The sequence below is a fragment of the Herpailurus yagouaroundi genome, unplaced genomic scaffold (genome assembly GCF_014898765.1).
Source record: "Herpailurus yagouaroundi ecotype Mexico unplaced genomic scaffold, PumYag 159, whole genome shotgun sequence".
NCBI lineage: Eukaryota > Metazoa > Chordata > Mammalia > Carnivora > Felidae > Herpailurus > Herpailurus yagouaroundi.
In genome coordinates, this window is record NW_024412400.1 from 69,515,702 (window position 1) to 69,524,120 (window position 8,419).

At 41.3% G+C, this 8,419-nt stretch overlaps 1 pseudogene; it reads left to right on the plus strand.

Moving 5' to 3' along the window:
- The first annotated feature begins 1,748 nt into the window (after nt 1–1,748).
- On the plus strand, nt 1,749–7,884 carry LOC121034223 (dynein light chain roadblock-type 1-like; annotated as a pseudogene).
- The last annotated feature ends 535 nt before the right edge of the window (nt 7,885–8,419 follow it).

The window sequence follows — 8,419 nt, forward strand, 5'->3', positions numbered from 1 at the left end:
ATGTGTTGCAGGCCATATGCTAGATTGGATATATCATAATGAACAAAAATATACATGATCCTTGCCTTCAAGGAACTTACAAACTAGCAGTTTATAAGATCAGCCAAATAATCACAGCAAAATGAGCCAGTGTCAAATACAACTGACATGACTGTTGGATAAGGTGTACTCAGGATACATAATAGAGGAAAATGAAATAAAACAAAGAGAAAATGTTTTACAAAAAAAGATCGGGGCGGGGCGGTGGGGGGGGGGTGGTTCCCCCAGGGAAGTAGCCACTGAACTAAGTTCTGAAAGAAGAACTAGCCAGAGTTCCAGGCTAAAGAACACCACAGGCAAAGGTCCTTGAGACAGAAGAGAAGACAGCATATGTATTCTGAGAAGGCTGGTGCAAACAGAGCAGAGAAAGCAGGGGGAGCACATGACGAACAAAGGACAGAGATGGCAGAGATCAGATCCTACATGGGGCCTTGTAGTACCAAAACTTTTTCTTTATCCTAAGAGCACTAGGAAACATATAATCAAACAATCACATTTATGTTTCAAGATTATTTCTCTGCTGCACTACAGACGGAGAAGGAATGGATGGGTGAGGAAGTGGTACATGTGGATAGAAGAGTCACTTAGGAGACTACCAACAATATTTAGTAGAAGACTTGGACTGGAATGGCTACCAGGGAATGGAAAGGAACGGATGGATCCAAAAGACATTTAAAAGGTAAATATCTGCATATTGGTGACAGATATGACTCAATAAAAATGTGTTGAATTAGTAAAGGGTTGGGATAGGAAGAGTAATTTGGGGTGTTTACTAAAATCCCTGTATATCTGAGGACACTGCAACAGTGTCAGAGAGTTAAGCATAATGGAAGTTGACCCTCTTCCAGAAAGAAAGAGACAGAGAGAGAGAAAGAGAGAGAGCAGTGAACTCAATAATGAAGCATCCTTAATCCATCACAAGTTTTGTTCTCTCAGGGGAGTTTCCCATCCATTTTTTCTCTCAGTAATCTTTCTGAGGCCTGCCTGAAGGGGAGTGTTCCCATCAGCAATGGGATTGGACCAGGTAGTTCCTGGCTAAGGGTTTTGTTTTGGTTTGGTTTTTGTTTGTTTGTTTGTTTGTTTTACTTTACAGGTAAAATCTCAGCTATAGCTCAAGTAAAATGTGTCTAGCTTCCCTTAGCTGTTGTCCCCAAAAACCCCTTGTATCCTCATCCCTTGGTAGCTGGTTCAACACCCGCCTATGGGGCCTTCTTGAGCCCAGCTATGATGCTCAGGGTTTTCTCTCTTTAAAAAATAAAAATAATTTATTAGAAATCATCCACCCTTGCCTTTATACACACTGTTTCCCATTATAAATACAATATATGTTAATTGACCTGGAAACACAGAATAAGATAAAGAACAAAATAAAAACAATCTGTGATTTCCCCACTAGAGAAAAATAGAAAACAACACTATTATCTGGAAATGCTGTGAACAGTTGTAGTTAAGAGCTTAGGCTATAGAGTTAGACAAGCATTTTGGTCTTTATCCTCACAGCACTGAAAAATCAAATAATCACATCTATGTTTTAGGGTGATTTGTCTGTTGCAGTATAGACAGAAAAAATAGATGGGTGAGGTGGTAATATGCTTGGATGTTGAAAGATCAATTAGCAGCCCAAAGTCCAGCTCCAATGGTAGTAATTAAGAATCTATGGGGAAATTACTAATAAGGCAAAGTCTCAAGTTCCTCACATGTATAGGTGAATGGTGCTAGTACCTGTTTGGGGGCTAGTGTGTGCAAATTCCTTAACATAATACCCAGCACATAAGTCTTCACTAAATGCCTAGACGTTCTTAATATTTAGTATGCTACCTTGCATTTTTATAACAAAAGCACTTTTTTTTAACATTATTGTCACCTTTTCACATTTTCTTAACAACTCCTTGAAAGCATTATTTGTAGTGGTTGCATAACAGTTTATCCTGCAGATACACCACACATTATAAAATCATTTCCTTACTGCTGGAAATTTAAATTGTTTCCAACTTATACTTGCAATAATGTGGCAATGAATATCAAATACAATCTTTTCTATACCTTTAAATAAAATTAAGATGGATCCTCAGAAACATAACCGTAAGGATCAACAGTATGAAAATTTTTGAGTTTCTTAGTATACATAACCAAATTGCTATCCACAGAGGTGGTTGTGTGATTTTCACCATCGAGTGAATACCAACGTTCCACGTTTATACCAACATGGAAGTATTTGTTATCTTACCCTTTCAAGAAACAGCTCTTTGAAGGAATTTGCCAGGGTAACCTTCTGAAGGAAGTTAGAATTTGGCTGAGCACCTATTAGGTGCCATGGTTGAAACATCTTCCCCAATTATGCTCCCAATTATACTCTTACCCTTGTGAGACAAGCTAGCACTGGCCCTATTTCACACCAGGCAGCCTGGGAGCTGAGTTAGGAGAGCAGGGTAGTACCATACTCACTACCACACTCCTGTCGGCCCACTGCCCTCCTTATCCTGTGTCCTAAGTACCTTGAGATGCCTTCCTATGCTTCCCAAAAGTGACTGCCCAGGGTTTGAACTCCCCAAAGAGCATATGACCACACACACAAATTTCTTCTGAAATAAGAAAAATCATACGAATATATATGTGTTGATTAGTTCTATAAGGAAAATTAAGATAGTGCTAAAGAGAGACTAATTCTGATTGGGAACAGGGAGATACTTTCTGAAAAAATGATACTTGTCCTAAACCTGCTTTTTGTCCAAGAGGTTCAAAGACTGTGAGACCATTCAAGGAGTGGGGAAAAGGCCAGTACAGAAAGGAGTAAATGAGCAGTTAGAAATGGGTACGTGTAAGGCTGTAAAATAAGAAAATTCCAGTTCATATTGGGTCTTACAGGCCATATCACAGAGTCTGGATTTTACCTTAATTGTAGAAGAATGATAATACCAGCTCCAATATATCTAAAGTCTCCTGTCTTATATCTGTAGATTAACAAGGGGGAGAAACAAAAAATTGTGCAAGAAAATACCTGCCTGAGAATAATGCTTCCCCTCGCCCTTACTCAATATGCCACTTCTTAACCTTGAAAAGAGGAAAAGAGAATTCAGTGTTTTACTGGTAAAACTTATTATCAACATCTTGCCAGCAACTATTTAAAATGAATTCATCTATGCATTCTCTAAAAGAAAACTTTTTCTCTACCCACTGTTAATATGATGTCCCAAGTGGCTTAGTTTCCTGGAATTACTATTAACACCTGCAATAATTTTTAAGTAGCACATCTCTGCTAACGAAACTGCCTTCAAAACTTGGCCTCAGAAACAAACTATATCATTAGTTAAGAAACATTTCCAGAATGCCCACTGTGTATAGAGCACTGAATTTATCTCTTTGAGGCAGGTAAATAAGCTCTTTGCTACAAATTGCTAAAATGCAAGGCCATACATGCAATGAGAGCGACAAGAGAATTTCCCTGCCTTTGCCCATTCCTATCTTGAGGGAAGATAATATTAAGTTGCCATAGCGGATCTACTTTTCATTCAGAGAAACACCCTATGGGTCACTGAAAGTATCTCACCACAAAATCAAGTCCCCAAGATCTGTCAGTGGTTCTGACTACAATAGTTCTCCTTGATATGCGGCAATAATTTCATGAGCCTTCCCTTAGGAATACCCCTCACAGCAGCCACTGGCTCTCTTAGGGTCTCAAAAAGAATTTTGCTGATGTTTTTCATGGTCACAAAAACTTGACATAACCTTCCTACCTCACCTATACTCCAACATGTTGACAGATTCATTGGCTGGACATGCCAAATTATCATAACTCAGGAAGCACGAAATATATGACTAAATGAAGGCAAAGCATACCAAAAATAGCATTCTAGTCAGCTTTTAGAGGGGGTGCAGGTCAAAAGATCAGCAAACCTGCTAATGATCCACGTTTCAACATCTTGCCAACAAGACACTTTAATTGACCAATCTCCAGCTGCTCTGCCCAGGAAACACTCCACTCCTAAAGAGCAGAACTGAATCTCAGCCACAGTCCTGCATATGTAGGATTAGGAAAGAGCTCTGCATGTGCCTCCTCTTGGTGTAAAACAAATTTAGACCCCCTACAGAATCCTATATGGTTGGAAGAATTGGAAATAAAAATGTACTCACAGCCCAACAAGTGGGTAGCAAAATATTGATTCTAGCTTCTTAAAACGAGTAAAATATGTGAACCGGGAAAGAACCATGTGTGGAAGGGAATCATATCTCATAAGATAAAAGAAAATAAAAGAAAAGCAAGTTGAGAGGGAAAAAGCCAGCAGTTCCCTCACCACCAGTTCCCAGGCTGTCAGGTGTCCTGGTGTAGCTGAGCTGGCTGGGGAGCCCAGAAAGCACGCTCAGATCCTGCTGCGCTGAACAGTCTCACGCCACAGGTGCGTATTAGATTTAAACAGAGGTCATGTTGTCCAGTGGTGCTGTGCAGGTGCCTGGGATTTCCAGGAGCCTGTGTTCTAAAGCTTGTGGCTTTATATTTCAGGTATCTCAGATCTTATAGAATAGGCACGAAACCTACCTATGTTCTAAGAAAAAGGGTTTTATAAGCCCTGAAAAGGAAATGCAGCCCTAATGGAAGTATGTGCTCTTTGTAAATAAAAGGTGTCGCAGCCTAGAGATAGGAGAAGCCCAGAAGTTGGAGGATGAGACCTTGGGACCTCTAGTCAATTATTCATCTGCTCTCACCCTCAGAGACTCTTAGCTGTTAGCTCGGTGGAGGGCAATGGTGTCTGCCCTGCCTCCTGCTCTGGGCTACTGTGAAAAACAGAAGGTATAAAAGTGCTTTATTAATGTGATATACCACAGAGGGAAGACGTGATGAACCTGAGCCTGGTACTACGTACTTGTGCTACTCTGGGAAGGAGAAATGAACCAAGTAACTAGATCCCAGTCTCTGCATGCTGTCACGGAGGTGGCAGATGAACATAAAACATAACAGCCTTCCCACAGGGCGTAGGCTTGGAGGACAAACGGTTCTTGACATACTGGGTATTTATGGGCACTCAAAATTTTTCCCACGGTCCAAAGATCCTACAATACAGAAAAGACCTAACAACAGGTGAATCTCTAAGATCTTTTGTTTGGTTGGTTGCTTGGTTGCTGTTTTTCCTTCTTTGGTTTTACCTGAAACAAGATCATTACAGTCTTCCCATAGAGTAGCTTCTATAATTGCAGTAGGCACATGGATTGGCCAGCAAACTTGCTAAAACATAAATCCTGATTCTATACATCTGGAGTGGGCCTGACATTCTATCTTTCTGACAAGTTCCAGGGTCCACAAGTGACACTGGAGGTAGCCAGGTTGGAAAGAACATTGAGAGACACCTTGGGAAGATTTAAGACATCATATACTTTTACTAGAGTAGAAAAAAAAATTTTTTAACTCTAAATTTTGTGGGGATAGTGAAGCCAAGGTTTAGCTCACTTGTCCCCCATCACCACAAGGCAAATCCTTCACCGCCCACAGAATCCACCACATGCCCTCCCTCATATTCTTCCCTCCACCAATCTGGCTATCCCACACTTGGTGCTTTCACCCTTGGGTTTCTTTTCCTGTCTCTGCACACCTTTTGGAAGTAAGGGATGGAGGGAGGTAAGAATATGACTATGGTACATGAAATATATCCTAGCTTTGAATCATGGAATCTCTTACTTAAAAAAGATAGGGAAAGCAATGAGGATGAGTTTCTAGCATGAAAAAAGCTAACCGCATTCTAGCTCTTAACGTACCACAATGGCATTTAACTCAAAGTGATTAGCTCTTTGTTTCCAAGTGTGGTCCCTGGTGCCTAGGCATGCACCAATAGGCAAGGCTAGGCCCCATCTCTGCCTGCATTACATCTGAGGGTGGGGGGGGGACATATTCACTGAAGCACTAGATATCTAACTCACTCATCTCATTAGGACCCTCAGAAGAAAAATCTCTAGATCCAAGGAGGGGAAAAGAGTTAAGTAAAAATTTTGAAACTGAAGGTAATCATCAACATGCCTTCCACTTGTGGGCTATGTTCCAAAGAAAAAAGGGGGAGAGAGACAATTTGCATTGAATCAATTTCAGCTCTGCCCCCAATCACACAGATTTATAAAAGCCATGCTCTAAAAAGCTGCACTAAGAGGCACATGGGTGGCTCAGTCAGTTAAGCATCCGATTTTGACTCAGGTCATGATCTCATGGTTCGTGAGTTTGAGCCCCATATCAGGCTCTCTGCTACCAACACAGAGCCTATTATTTTAGATCCTCTGTCCTCCCACCTGTCTCTCTCTCTCTGCCTCCCCGCTGCCTCCTCCTCTACATGTGCACATTTTCTCTGTCCCTCTCTCAAAAATAAACATTTAAAAATAAATAAATAAAATAATTAAAAAAATAAAAAGCTGTGAAGTTTCAGTTCTTTTTGATTCCCAACCAAAAGCATGAGACTGGGAACAGTTTCTTCACTCCAGCTTTTCTGTCTTACAGAAGTACCTCGAGGGCCATGAACTAAACAGAGGGGAAGAGGACTGAAAAAGTAAAAATAATTGCTCTTTTAAAAATGTACTGAAACAGGGTGCTTGGGTGGCTCAGTAGGTCAAGCATCAGACTGTTGATTTTTGGCTCAGGTCATGATCCAAGTGTCAGGATCAAGCCCTGTGTCAGGCTTGGTACTGAGCATGCAGCCTGCTTAAGATTCTCTCTCTTGTGCGCTCTCTCTCTCTCTCTCTCTCTCTCTCTCTCTCTCTCCTCTCTCTTTCCTCTCTCTCTCTCTCTCTGCGTGTCTCCCACAGTTGCACACACTCTCTCTCTCTCTCTAAAAATAAATCTAAAAAAAAAAGCTATTGAAACAGCAAATACTCCTAAACATACACAGAATTTGCCCTTTTAGAGAATTGCTGTGTTTCCACCTACAATTTGATCACGAATGGAGTAGTTGAAGAAATTTTGGCTGTAAATGAGGCTTAACACATACAAGGGAATATTTGTTCCCAAGTGCTTCTATTATGCCAGTAAATACTGAAAAGCAACAGAGAGCTTTCCCCTTCAGTCAGCACTATACTCAATGCCTTTCCTAGTACAAGCATTAAAGTTTCACAAGGAAATCTGCCCACAATGCTGCTAGAACTCCACAGGACTCTCCCGAGGTTATTTGGATTTCATTATTAAAATGTATTTTTAAATACCCTTGCTAAGATCAGAGCTCTTGCAAAATTAAGATTAAAATACCCTAGCTTTGGCCAGTGTCACAGAGCTACCAATGGATCAGAGAGGGCAGAGGTGGAGGAGACACTGAAGTGACTTAGGACCAGAAGTGGGTACAGAGAATCATTGTGGTGAACACTGAAGGCATTCCCATCAAGAGCATCATGGACAATCCCTAGGGGTGCCTGGGTGGCTTAGTCAGTTGAGTGTCCGATTTCGGCTCAGGTCATGATCTCACAGTTCGTGGGTTCGAGCCCCGCATCAGGCTCTGTGCTGACCGCTTGCTCAGAGCCTGGAGCCTGCTTCAGATTCTGTGTCTCCTTCTCTCTCTTGCCCCTCCCCCGCTCATGCTTTGTCTCACTCTGTTTCTCAAAAATATAAAATATAAAATAAAAAATGTAAAAAAATTAGAAAAAAAAAAGAGCATGATGGACAATCTCACCACCACACAGTATGCCAAGCTCATGCAGAACTTCACCTTGAAGACCCAGAGCACCATGTGTGAAATCAAACCCCAGGATGACCTCACCTCCCTTTGAATTTGCAAGAAAAACTAAATTACGGTTGTACCAGGTAAAGACTATTTCCTGATTGTGATTCAGAATCCAAATGAATAAGCTACTCTCTTGGCTCCCCACATCATTCCTTCATTTAATAGCCCCAAGAATAATAATGCTAATCATGTCAAACAATTGGCAGGTGGAAATCACCTTAGAGCCTACTTAGACCAATCCAGTGACCAATCATGGGCTGTAGCTCCACCCACCCCACCCAGAACCATCCCTCTGCTGACCAATCACCCTTGAGTTCTTGGGAGGGCCTTCTTTCCTCACCTCCAGGTTTTAAAGCAAGAGCTTAGACACCCTGCGTCCTTCTGACCTTCACTTCACTTTGTCACCTTTGGAAAAGGCTGTTTTGTCTTTAACTAAAAATAACTGAAGGGGAGCCTAGGTGGCTCAGTCAGTTAAGCATCTGACTTTGGCTCAGGTCATGATCTCACCATTGCCGAGTTCAAGCCTCGTGTCAGGCTCTGGGCTGACAGCTCAGAGCCTGGAGCCTACTTCAGATTCTATGTCTCCCTCTCTCTCTCTGCCCCTCCCTGCTCTCTCTCTCTCTCTCTCAAAACTAAACATTTTAAAAAATTTAAAAAAAAATAACAAAATGCTAAATAAAATAAAATAATTAAATACC